We start from the raw sequence: 13,508 nt of genomic DNA on the forward strand, positions 1-13,508 counted from the left end.
ACAGCATGTGTCAAACTCAAGGCCCGGGATCCAAAACCGGCCTTTTGACGCTTCGACTTTGCCTCTGTCTCTTTAAAAAACTCCTTGCTTGTCTAACATGCCCATGAACACTCCCCCTTCAGTACGTCATCCCAACAGTCATGTATGCTGTTTACTTCTGTTTTCTGGGATGAAAGACACATACATTTGTACAAATAAAATAATTTATTTAGCATTTAACATTTATTAGTGCAGGGGTGCTTACCGTGTGTGTGTGCGCGCGTGTGCGCACTCGATGTCAACGCACCTTTGTGAACAGGTTGAAATGCAGGGTTATCAAAGTGAAGAATGCTAATACAACAAGTTACAGTTTTGCTTACCCGTGCTGCTGGCTCTGAAGAAGTAGTTCTCATTACAACAAACATAGCAGATCTTTTTGGGACGAGGGCCGCTTCCAGAGATGAATGCCAAGCATTGTTGACGAATTGTTTCATCCTTGAGAAGTGTAAAAAGAGGGCTGTTTTCTACGCATCCAAAAATAGATTTTCTCGCAGAAGGCATTTTTAAACAGTAAAGGCAGGTAGCTTGACCGATCGACATCAGTTCTCTCTCGGAGGTGCATCCTGGAAGCGGGGGAGAGGAGCAAGTTTTTTTTTTTTCTAATGCGTACATAAATTAGTACAGACAACATAAGCCAGGGGTTTCTTACAAAAGTATTAAAAATAAGTAAATTAAAAGCTAAATCTGCAGATGCGGGTGCTGTGGGCTGAAGGGCTGAACTGAGGAAGAGAACATAGGAGGGGCCTTGTTCCCAAGGCGGAGCCTCGTCCCCTCAAGCAAAACGGCAGGAAAATGGCTGCTGGAGATTCAAAGATTACTCAAAAATATGTGAATCACTCTGAGCAACACTGGAGGTATGTTTTTCAGGAGGGAACATGATATTAAGCTTGAAAAAGTGATTTTGATACCCCCCCTTTAAATAATATTGGTGCCCCACCTACTTTGTTATTTAAATGTCATTTCTATGTAGAAGTGCAAACTAGGGCACATTAATGTAGAAATGTCTCTTTTATTTTCGCCACCTAAAATCTGTGGCCCACTTTAAATGAAACTGGTTCGTATTTGGCCCCTGAACTAAAATGAGTTTGTCACCCCTGAGCTACAGTTTCACCCTGCACTGAACTGTTACCTGCAGGACACTGAAAATAAATCTTTGCTTTTACATTTCTGCATACAAATGTTTCCCCAGATTAATATTATGTGATTTGCTCCTCTTTACTTTTTGTGAAGATGAATTTGGTTGAAAAAAACAACAGCAAAAGTTCTCATCTGTTAAACTTGTGTGCACTTCCCCCGCTGACCTTTGCAATGCCTGCCACTGCCTGTTAGAGAAACATTGACAAAGACTCAGCACAGCAGGTAATCATGTTGGCAGGTTATTAAAGTTGCATGCACAGAGCAAGTTCAAGCACAATCTTCATTTAAGCTATGAATAATTTATCAACACTGACCTAGCATGTTAAAAGCTCATTGCTCTGTATATTTATGATTAATAGAACCTCAACGTCAGATGTATAATCAAAGCTGTCAAACTGAAGAGATTCATATAGCAACATTAAAACATGTTTACACCTGGAGCATATTATTATTATTATTATTATTTTTATTATAGGTGATATATGTGAACATTTATTTTAATGAGTATCTGTCCATTTATTGTATTAGACCAACCACAAGCTCCAATTAACAATAATGCAATTTAAAGCCCCCAAATAATTTTAAATATGTATTACAGAAAACGGCTCTGGGAATGTTTAAGTTCATATTGTAAACCAAGACTTCCTTTATCTTGGCTCACCAGCATTATTCATTTGTTTCCTTCCAAAGTCTTTAAATGTTCTAACACTAGCATTGTGCTTCTGATATGTGTATCTTAATATTTACATCAGACCTATACAACCCTCTGGTTTTCCATAACCAGCCTACATGAGGTCATTCACCAATGAGGATTGAATAAATATTAGAATGATGCTGACAGGATTTTATTTTGAAGGAAGCTGCTGCATTAAAGGGCATGTTTTGTCCTTGTTACTGGATTAGCTGGTTAAGCTAAATGTGGAAAACTCAAAGTGTCATCAAGTTACATTAAATGAAGGAAGACTTGGAAATCTTAGTACTAAGGTACTCAGCAGGTTTATTTACATCATTCAATTGTAGGAGAATCGATCAGATCTCAAAATAGAGCCATGATCGGTTCTTAACCTCTTAAGTCCCAGCCACTTTTTTTCTGAAAATCACATAATCAAAACAAATAATGTTTTTCTCAGCTTCTACATGACCTACACTGCAATTTTTTTTCAGATTGAAGTAGGACCCTTAGTGGTTACAGTTGATGTTTTATATACAGAAATCTGTAGTCAGGCCAAAAAACCTTGGGATTTACATCAAATATAGAGCCAATTCTCAATAGGGAAGGCTACAAAAGCAGAAATCATTGAACTAATGTATGGACATCAACTCCAGCAAGTTTGGTGTTATTAATAAACATTAGGCCAAAGACATATGTTTTTACACAAAAAAGTTAAGGCAGAAGCCCACTTTGCCACAACCGTGTCAAAGTTTTTCCACAAGCTTGGGAACAAGTGTGTAACTATATATATTACATATACTCTTATATTTGTGATTTTCGTAACCCAGCACCCAGGACGCAGGACTCTTAATTCATGACTCATGACAATATTGATCATGAATGTTAAAAAAATAAATAAAGACAAAAAAAACAAAAAACATTTTCAATACCATAGAGAAGAATTAAAAAACCCTTCAAAATCTACTTTTTTTCAAATTTGGTCTGTGAATTATTCTTACCAGTGACTCTTTTCTTTGTTGAATCTTTCTTAAAGATAATGTTTAACTATTTTAATTAAATGTTTAGAGAGAATGATTGTTTTACTTCAGTTGCAGCAGCCAGATATTTGTTTCAACCAGCAGAGGGCGCTGGTAACCCAGTATTCGGTTGCGATGCAGCTATTCTGCTCAGTGAAAAAGAGATGCTATGTGCTAGCACACAGAGCTAATAGAAAATTTTGACTTTTACAGATATTCATGTCATTACAGATATTCGTTCAGTGCTAAAGGGGTAAGGAATCGTGTGTAAGGCTATTTTTTGTTCCACTCTTTGATGTTACGCATGGGTGTCATTCAGCAATGCTTTGACCAATCATAAATCTGGACTAATGTGATCTGACCTTTGTTCCGGTTAAGACCCAAGCTGCAGCATTCTGAACCAGCTGTAGCTGTCTGATGCTCTTTTGGGCAAAAATAGAAGGGCTGCGTATTTGCTGCAGAGGGATCTGGCATGACGGAGCAGTTACGCAGCTGAGCTGCACAGCGTACGCATGCGGTGGAAATTGGCACGTTGACTTTAATGGAAACCTATCAGTTCCGTTGCTGTTCTGCAGGTGGAAATTGGTGGTGGGTCGAACCTGTTAGAGCACAACACTATTCAAACCTTTGCACGCACACAGCTCTTTGCCTTTTGTCGAAAATGAGTCGTTGATGCGTTTTTTAAATATCCAATATGGAACCAGCCTTCAATTCACCTCCTCAGCCTCCATTTCCGCAACTGTCTCATGAGCCCGTGTAAAATTATACAAATTACGACTGAACCTGACCTGGCCTTTTGGTCCCATTGAGATCAGGCAAAGATCTTCAGTTCTATCGCAAGACAGAAAACCAGTTTTTGGAAGACTATTTAGCAAATAACAAGTCAAGTAAAACTAGCAAGTTCCAATGATTGCTGTGCTGACTGCTTGAAGAAGAGATGGATTAATAGATGCAATCTCTAGATAAAAGGTGAGAACGAGTGTTATTATTTAATCCCTGTGAATCTGTTTCCCCTCAAACACGTCATCAATGCAAAATAAGATGACCAGAGGACAGAGTTCACATATAGGTTAACTAAACAGTTTGACAGTACGTCACAACATAAATTGTCAAAAATTTACCGGTATGTGTCAAAAACTGCCTTGACATCTCTGCTGTGAAAAAATCCCAACTGTCACATAAGTCCCAGGAATGTGAGCAGCTATTTCCTCACTGAAACTTCGCCTTTGTGCTCCTCCTTTGACAGAAAGAGGTTAATTCAATTCTGTTTGCGTCTTCTCTGCCTGCCACCGTGGCTGCAGACACATACTGTATATAAATTAAGATTCAAATCAACAACATGAAGAGGTGCATCAGCTCTTCTCACACAACGCAACGAGGCACTTTGGTGCATGTGTCGGATGGTTAATCACATGAATCCAAACGGGAAAAAAAACCATCATTTACTTTGTGCAGTCATGCACGATTATAGCTGTCAACACTTTGTTATTTCCTAATGCCATGTATCTGTTTGATAACATAGTATAGCATTATCATTCCAACAGCTCTCTAATCCTACTGTGGGGTGTCATCTTTCATCGTACACACACGCCTTGAGCCTTCTGTCACATTATCACCACCTTCAGCTATTAAAAAATAATATTCTTTAATAATTTTAAACAGCATGTCAAGGTGTCACACTGCACAGCTGTTCAGGTGTGTTTGAAAGTGTTTTCAGGAATATGTCACCATCAACAAACAACAGTTCCTTTGATAATCTGCATCTCAAGAGTAGGAATATAAATAGTATCATCTTTCAACTTTTCTTTTTTTTGCTACTATTTTAGGAAGTGTAGCCACGTCTTTGACTTAGTCTCCAAACCTTCAAGTGTATTTCAGGCCGTGTTTTGTTTTAGCAGCAGTTAATGCCTTTAGTGTTTTTTTCTGTGCGCATCAGTTTGTATGTGACAGAGAGGCTCAGAGCGGGATAAGAGTGTGACTATTGGTGTGTCTGATTGCATTAGTGGGTGACTTGTTTTCTCACTGACGTTTCCTTTCATTTTTCTAATTGACTCGAGCTGAAGACAAGAAAAAAAATTTGACAGAGAGGCAGCGAACAAAGTGCTAATCAACTCAGTGTAAGTGGGAAGAAAATACCCTGAGCTATGATAAATATTTGTCTGCTTCCTTTTTTAAATTTTTTTTTCTTACTCTTCACTTTTTTTCTACAACATAGTTTTTTCCTTACAGGCTATTCTTCATGTGGGCTATGCTTGTAATTGAATGAGAATAATCTTGGTTAGAGCATTTAAATGAATTGCATAATCCAGAAGTGTATCCAAGAAAAAAATAGAAAATGCTCAAACTGTTTGAGGGATGCTGCATTTCCAGACTGCCATGACCTGATTGCATGAAAGAAGGATAAAAGATTAGACTGCCTTTTAAAAAGTGGCTGTTATAACCCACAGCCCAGTGAGATGATTCAGCAGCATCACTGCTGTGTTACAGACGTGAACAGTGAGCCATTAGGTCAGGTATTTAAATGTTCATAAGCCTCTGAGTGAAAATGTACACATACACCAGTAGATAAACCATAAATTGTGAATACAATCAGATAAACTTGCCGCACAGTGGCATCAACGCATGATTCATGTATCCTGATGCACAGCAGTGTCTGTGTGTCTGTAACAGACTGCAGTGTGGAAAGCTGTTTGTGGCCACGCTAGTGACGCAGTGTGGGCTTAGGTTTGTCCTGTGGCAGAAACACTATGACAGTGCACCTCAGATGCTTCTTTTCACCTCTGTCACATTTTACACCGCAGTGACGACTGTTGTTGTGCCTTTAATATTTTATATAGGGATGTCCCGATACAACTTCTTCACTTCCGATATGATACCGATATTGCAACCTTGCGTATCGGTTGATGCCGATATTGATTCGATACAAATCATACATACTTTTATTACTTATTTTGTAGTGTGGAATGTTAGAAAAGGCTTGATCAAGTGATGTTACTCAAACAGAGAACAATAGTCATTAACAGTAGGTTACTTTGTTGGAGTGTGAACTACAGTCACCTATGAATAGAAGTGCTGGAGCGGAAAATTTTATCGGAGAGCTTATATCAGTGATTTTAAATGCAGTCCAATAAAAGCCGATAATCAATATCGGATTGGGACAGGTCTACTTTTATACCATGCACTTTTACGCTGATTAACTTTTTATACCTCACGCACTTTTATTCTGATTAACTTTTATACTGATGAACCTTTTATTCTGACAGACTTTTACCGTTTATGTTGTTTTTATGATACTGTGTCTGTCTTGGCTTGAATCTTTAAAGTGTACTTGAATGTTGTTGGGAGGGGCATGTGTAACTTCATTGTATTTTGTACAACGACAATAAAAGGATTCTATTCTATTCTTCTGAATAACTTTGTTTTCAATTATTTACGCCACTTTCATCACTCACACACGTTCTGAAATTCCTGTTCCTTGTCGCACGTTATTGTAGAATCCCATTGGTCAGCAGCTCGTTAAGATGCAGAAACCATTCATGAGCTCTTTTGCGTTAACCTCTTATGGTAGAATGTGGGTGTGTCGAGGGCGGCATATGAAGTGAAATCTCCTGCGCTAACTTCTAGCTGGGCTGTGATTTATAAAGGAGAAAGTGCATGAAGTTGAGCTCCCCACATAAGTTTTAGAATCAGAATTTTTTTGCATTAGTGCATTTTCAGATTTTCGACTTACGCTCACTTTTAGTGTAGATTCTACTCAATGTTTCATAAATTAGGCCCCTGGTGTTTTCACACATTGATAATGGTGGATGTTTATTTTCAGGTTCGATCCAAATCTGGCTAAAAATTTAATGTCTCACAAAGCGAAGTGATTTCACGCGAAATATAGGTAAAAACTACAATACAAATGGAGTCATTGATGGTGAGAATGAAGTAACACTTTGCATCCATCTATGGGACTCCACATCCCACAATGCAATGTATGAATTGAGTGTTTACAGTGGAGATAAAAACAAAATTTTGTGTTGCAATTCTAACCTTCTAGCATCCTTTTCCAAATAAATTAAGTAAGATTTATTGATCTCTAAGATCTACACCAGTAGCTCTCAACTGGTCTCACCCTGGGACCCACATTTTGCAACGGTCCTTAAATTGCGACCCACTTTTTTTTTAGAATCCAACTAACCAAATAACATTTTTCAAAAATAGCTGTTGAAAACACACATATATATAATTTTTTAAAAACATAAATCTATATATTTTCCTGTGCAACATGCATTTCACAGCATGCCTGTCAAAAGTGAAGTTTCTTTCAAAATAAAAGACAAGTCCAACATGAGAGACATTAAGTATATATTTGTTTTTGACCAGCTGTCCACGACATCCCTAGTACAGGTCCGTCACCCACTTTTGGATGACCAACCAGTTGAGAATCGCTGGTCTACGCTATGGATTTATCTGATAAAAGATATTCAACTCTAGCAGCTTCAATTAATAGAAGACCAAAGGGGAAAAATAATAATTTGGAATGAACAAAAACTGAATGAGTTGCAACCAAACCAAAAGTTGTCATCCAAGCCTTAATTAACATAACTGTTCCATGCTCATACATCTCCCATGTCTTTTTCAGCTTGGCCTGAGCCACTCACATATAATTGCTCTGTATAATTGGGGACGATGTGAAGAGAGGAGTCCACTTTATTTATTTGTTTACAACATCAAATGCGGCTTTAAGCTTGTGGGGTGGGGGGAATAAAGCCTCTAATTATACACAGTACATAAAAGACAACCTCTTCTTCTATTTTTGCTATTTTAACTGCAGGTTTTCAGTTCAAATGTTAATTGCAAAATAAATCCATGAAAAACAATGTGTCTTCTATAGGAGGGTTGAAGAAATGCTGTAATAAACCAAATTATTGTCTTTGCTTCAACAGGGTTCAGTGTTAAAGCTCCTCCAGCTCAAAATACCTGCATCCCCTCTGTCGTCTCAGGGTAACCGTGTGATTGGCTGACAGATAATTAAGCAGCCAATGGTGCTTGTCCTTGGTGAGCTGTTTACTGAGGCATGAAAGGGTCGCAGTTAGAGATTGCACGACTTTGTTTTTTACATCTTTATTTACTCCTGATGTGAAATGACAACAATGCAAGGGAACACTCATTACCCAAACAATTAATCTTGGTAAAACTGACAGATCTGGATGCATTTATCCACCTCCATGGAAGAAACGTACACAAGCAGAAATGTGTCTTTGAACTTCACTCTTTAGGGAATATGAGAATAAGATGCATGTGAGATCAATGAGCTCTTGTTGTTAGTTAAGCCGCTTTTGCCTTTTTAGGCATTATTTTTAAATACATCGAGGGTTTTTTTCTTTGCTTTTCTGAAAGTAGAGTTGAAATCATATGTTGATATTTGCCTGGTGATGCTCATATAATTTCCCTTGTGCTCATCTTTTGCCTCGACGTAATTAAAACAACTCAATCCAAGTAATAAAGTAAATGTGCAGTTACTGTAATTCAGATCTTACTGTGGGTAGAATTAGAGATGTATTTGTGCTTTTTGATTTGGATACTTGAGTGAAATAAAAAGCACAGTAGAAAGTTGCTACAATAAGTGCTTTTAAAAACCACCCAACGAAGTACTAATATGATAGAAAATCTGCAGATCGATTTAAATTACTATGAAAAAAAAATGTTACTTAATATCCATATACAGTATGTATATATATAAATATATAATAATCTTTGGAGACATTAAGAATAAAAATGGAAAACATGTCACATGTCTTCTTATGGCTCCTCATTACCAACATTTTTCTCCATTGCTACTTTTGACCAAACTCCGATACAGTGTTCCATGCAAACCTTTCTTATGACTACTTAATCCTCCTATTATGCTTGGGGTCAATTTGACCCCATTTCATGTTTATCACTCAATACATAATAGTTTGCTTCTTTTTTTGGTTCATATTTCATGAATTTTTCCTAATTTGATGGGTACAATTGATTAAGCATTTAGTAAATAAGTAATCTTTATTTATAGAGCGCTTTTCACAGGTAAAAACCACAAGTGCTTTACACAAATTTCAGTATCATCCTGTCTAAAGAAAACAAGGAAGAACAGTCCCAGTATCAATATTGATATTTTTTCAATGAGCTGAACACATATTGCACGCATTGGTATTCTTCTGGGGTCAATTTGACCCCAAGCTGTTTTAGCAGTGTAAAACTTTAATGTTGTCAGTACATTTGAGAAGATTTGGATGAAAGCCATTCAAGATAAATTAATTCTAGTTTAAACTTGGTCAACAATTTTCTGAAAATCAATTTCTTGAGGCAAATGTCCATGGGTCAAATTGACCCCAAGGGTAAAATGTGTTAATATAATAGTAATATTTGAAGAAAATAGGAAGGTTAATATCAGGGTTGGGGTCAAATACATTTTTCAGATACAATTAGGTTTTCAATTACGCATCCAAATCCAACAGTTTTCCTATTTCCATCAACAACTCATCTATCCTTTCTTCCAGAGTCTGGGTGTCATCCTCGACAGTACACTTTCCCTTCAGTCTCACAGTAGCATCACTCGCTCTGCATATTTCCACGTATCTCATCTCCACCCCGCTCTCACCCCCCACACCACCGCCGTCCTTGTCCACCAGTGTTGTCAACTTAGCGACTTTCTCGCTAAATCTGATGACTTTTCAGACTTTTTTGGCAACTATTTTGGTCAAAAGCTACTAGCTACAAATCTAGCTTCTTTTCCCGGTGTTCGTTGAGATGTTTTTGATGTTTTTTCAGACTGTGATGTGAAACCACGTATCACTCTGCAGTTACTGTCCTAAATGAGCAGCGGCTGCTGCCGTGAGCGTGAGTTCAATTATTGTAGAATTTACATTTACAAAGTAAATTGTCTAAACTAAATTACAAATTAATTATGATTACGTCAGATACAAATTTTTTAAATTACGATTATAATTATGCCATAATTGTAAATAATTATCATTTACGTGATTACAATCATAATTGACCCTAACCGTGGTTAATATCTTTCAGCATCCAACCCATCCCCAAAGATAAGGGCTTCCTGTGATAGTTTCCTGGGTAGCTTGTGGTTAAAACAGCAAAGGCTGAGTGCTTTACAATTATTTAATGATTATTATTAATGCAGATACATACATGAGGAAAAAATACATTACATTTGTCTTTTGAGTAAAAGTTAACCAGTCAAAACCAACTGGCATCATTATTTTTACTTCAGGTTCCTCCAGCTGCAGCATTTCTTCTTGTCCAGTGTTTCAAGCTTCAACTTCACCTAATGTTTTTTCCTCGATTCAATAAGTCCAAACGATCAGATTTACAGATGTCAGACACTCGTGACTTGTTTCCTTTTTCTAAGCATCTTCTCGGATGGTGCAGCAGTGACGGATTATCTCACTGTGCCCAGCAGAGCATCAAGGGCAGATGGTTTGTCTAATATTTCTGAGAGTTTTGGCACCACACAGATCGGATGAGAAACCACGACAACAGCTCCATGCCCGAACGGCGAACGCTGCCTCCGCTCTGAAATAAAAAATTACAAGATTAACCCCTGCGGTGTTGAAAGTTCGAGGAAACTCAATTTAAGTGGCCTTGTTTTTTCAAACCTGCACAATGGGGAGAATCCACAAGATGGTTTGTTCTGTTCATATTTTGAGTAATGGATGGCTAAAGAAGTGTAGAGAATGTCTGGTTACTATTTGGCAGTTTAATTGGTTTGTTTCCTGGACTTGTTTGATCCTCCACCGAGACTGATTCGACCTTCCTGCCCGACGACCCATTCAAAGCATCTGTTCCCTTCTGCACAGTTTAGAAACCAAGGCAACAGACACACATGTCCCCCACATAGTGACATAGATTAAATTTCCCTGCAGGCATGACATATGGGCACGCTGTATACCTGGGACCTGCTGTGCCAGTTTACACTCTTGGCACACAAATACACCCGAACAGCATGGTGAGGTCATTAGTGACTGTGTGACTTTGTGCTTTCTAAGCCCTTTATCTCAGACAGACAGTTTACTTTAGAGAAATAAACCTTGAAGGTTTTGGATCGTTTTTAATACTAAAACAATAGCTTTGACAAGAATAACCCTTTTTTTTCTTCAACAATATCTATTCAACTATGTGTTTCCATTTTCCAAACATGCTTTGACCAGAAAAAACTGAAGATATGAGAGCGTACAGACGAGGTACACCCAAAAAGACACAATACGTTTAGTTTCATTTAGTTAATTTGAGCAATTTACATTCATATTTTTTACAAAACACAAGAGAAATCCTTACACTGTAATGAAAGCTCAAAAGGAGTAGGCTGAAGCAAGAACGCTTATAGACACCTACCCCATATTAATTTATCAATACAAACATACAAATAGCAACTTCAACAAGAGAAAAGCCTTTTCCAGTATTATCATTCATATATACATACATTATATTGGTGTAAAAATAAACAAAAACAAATCAAATTTTTTGGAAAGGGTCTGTAGTAGATGAATTGATTGCTAATCAAAATACTAACATGTTTGCAAAGTGGAATGGTGGTTGGGGCCACAGCCTCGCACAGAAAGGGAAGTGAGCTGAAGCTCCACTGACTTTCTTTGTGTGGAATTTGCATGTTCTCAGTTACTCCAATCTCATTCGACAACTCAAACACATGTAATAGAGGAGAGATGGGCAAATTTTATCACAGCAGGGGTCACAAAAATGTGACTGTCTGATTTGAGGGCCACATTATAAAAAACATTGCAATCTGAACATTAATACAGGCAAGAACGAAGGCTTGTGTGTGGTTTGTTGTTTTTTAATGATTATTATTATTATTATTTAATGCTCTGTGTGTTTTTGGAGTGGTTTTAGTGTGTTTTGAGTAATTTTGGTCAACCCTCCACTTTTATCTGATTTCGTTCTCCAGTTCATTGTTCACCAACAAATAATAGACTGATTTATCTTATTTGTTTTTTTCTCATTTGTCTTATCCAAAGAGGAGAGTCACCTGCATAATCCATTGACTGACCACACACACACACACACACACACACACACACACACACACACACACACCCGCACGTAAATCAGCTATCAGAGTATTGTTAATCGGAGTAGCTGGACAATAGCAAACCCAATTGTACTTGCTTATCAGTTGGTTGCACACACAGCTGTGTTGTCTCCTGTGTTGCACCAACTCTATTGCTGTGATGTCATCAGCACATCTGCTCCAGGCTTCAACTATCTTGGATATTAAAGCAAGTACCCACAGGCCATTTAAAGAGGATTTCTTGGTCTTCATGTCTGAATCTCTTCAGCCCAGATAATTCTATTGGCTTCTATATTTGCTTTCGACAGCAAATGTAATGCATGAGTGTGTGTGTGAGAACCCATGTGTGATCGTGATAAAAATCTAAGCGCTGGGATGCAGTGTTGAAGGTGTGAGAATGTCCATGCTAATTTGTAAGTGACAGCTTATTTTTAGGCCGGACTGAAAACACCACTCACTTTGTTCTTGTTGTTGTTCTTGTTGTGTACATAGTTAAAATCACTACTCCTCTGTTATTCAGGAACGCATTGGGCTGGAATTTGGTAGGTATAATCAATGGATGTGTGCGCATCGACGCTCGGTGCCCGATTTTTGATTTGGAGCCCAGAAAAAAAAAACGAATGTAGATTTCTCATTTATTTGCTAGTCAAATATTACGACGGTTGGTGGTACTGAATCATTGGTTTATACCAATATATATGTGTTTCATGTTGTATAAAGGTGTAGACCAGAGGTGGGCAACTTCTTTCTCATCAGGGGGCCACAAAATCCTGTTTGTTTGATGGAAGAGCCATATTACCAATATTCATGTCAGCATTTAGAATAATTATTAATCTGAGCGTTAACACAGGAAAGAACAAAGAGTCTTTATCGTAATTTTGTGTCTCTTTCTGTCATTCTGGTTGTTTTGAGGCATTTTTGTGCATTTTTGTTGTCCTTTTCTGTATTTTTGTTGTCGTTTTGCTTGTTTGTTATTACTGTGGGTTTGCAGATTAATTTTAAAAAACTTTTTTCTTGTCATTTTGTGTACTTTTCTTGTCATTTTCTGTAATCTTGTATCATTTTTTAGTTATTTGCACTAAATTTGTGTACTACTGTTATTGTTTTGTTTATTTTTGTAGTAGTTTTGTGTATTTTTGCAGTATTTTTTGTTTTTCTCGTCTTTTACTGTATTATTCTGCAATATTGTAATTCTTTGTATTTTATGTATTCTTGCTTTTGTTTCGTGTATCTTTCTGTCATTTTGTACGTTTACTTTGGGGGCCGCATAAAATTAGACTGAGGGCCGCATGTAACCCCCGGGCCACCAGTCGTCCATGTCTGGTTTAGACTGCACGATGTGAAAGATATCTGTCACTATTCCATACTTCTTGTTGAAATGGAAAGAATGAATTCCATCGCAGTGTCAACACTGTTTTTGTGTGTATTTTTGTATCGAAGGTGGAAATATCCCTCACACACTCAAAGTCTATTAAATATATCTGTCACAGCAATAATTCAAAGCTAAACTTTTCCATCTCTGAGGCATCCTCACTAACCCCTGCGTTATTCTGCAGCTCGAGCTGCTCTA

This window comes from Gouania willdenowi, chromosome 10 (genome assembly GCF_900634775.1).
Source record: "Gouania willdenowi chromosome 10, fGouWil2.1, whole genome shotgun sequence".
NCBI lineage: Eukaryota > Metazoa > Chordata > Actinopteri > Blenniiformes > Gobiesocidae > Gouania > Gouania willdenowi.